This window comes from Papaver somniferum, unplaced genomic scaffold (assembly GCF_003573695.1).
Source record: "Papaver somniferum cultivar HN1 unplaced genomic scaffold, ASM357369v1 unplaced-scaffold_26706, whole genome shotgun sequence".
Lineage (NCBI taxonomy): Eukaryota > Viridiplantae > Streptophyta > Magnoliopsida > Ranunculales > Papaveraceae > Papaver > Papaver somniferum.
The window spans coordinates 352-938 of NW_020637382.1; the positions used below are offsets into that span (position 1 = coordinate 352).

A 587-nucleotide genomic window follows, 5' to 3' on the forward strand; every position below is an offset into this window, starting at 1 on the left:
ATATATATTATTATATATTTCAAAAGCTCACTTTCGCTTTACGCTTTGGTATGAGAGCGCTTCACCCTACGTTTTCGCTTTTTAAAATCTTGCTAAGAAGCCTATAGCTAAAACCTTTGAGGTAGATACTATATCTTCTCTAATTAGGCACATATGGCTATATTAGTTGCAAGATTCTAACCTTTCGATGAAATAATCAGGATCCAGTAATATCTTCTACTCTTTCTGTGAAAGTTATTGGTGTGATTCGCGGAAGTGAGAAACCTAGTATTTTTGTCCCTGCAAATGATCCTAGTTCCGGTCAGTGGTTCTACGTTGACGTACCTGCACGTGCAGCGGATTGCCTGAGGATACTCTTTATCTTGAAGATATCAATGACAATGTTGATCATGGTAATCCATACCCTCTCCCGAAGGATGGCAATACTTTGATCCGCAGTTCAACCATGCACAGGACCATCTCAATTATACACTGACGTGGTATTGCTGATAACTAAAATTTAGCATCTTCAAATGCTATTTACTTTTAGAATACTGATGTTGTCCAATTATACGTTAAGTAAAGTGATTGCCCCAATTAGTCGCATC

At 37.8% G+C, this 587-nt stretch overlaps 1 pseudogene; it reads left to right on the forward strand.

Annotated features, from left to right (window-relative positions):
- LOC113341237 overlaps positions 1 to 578 on the forward strand; it is a 790-nt pseudogene extending 212 nt beyond the window's left edge.
- Positions 579 to 587: the final 9 nt, after the last annotated feature.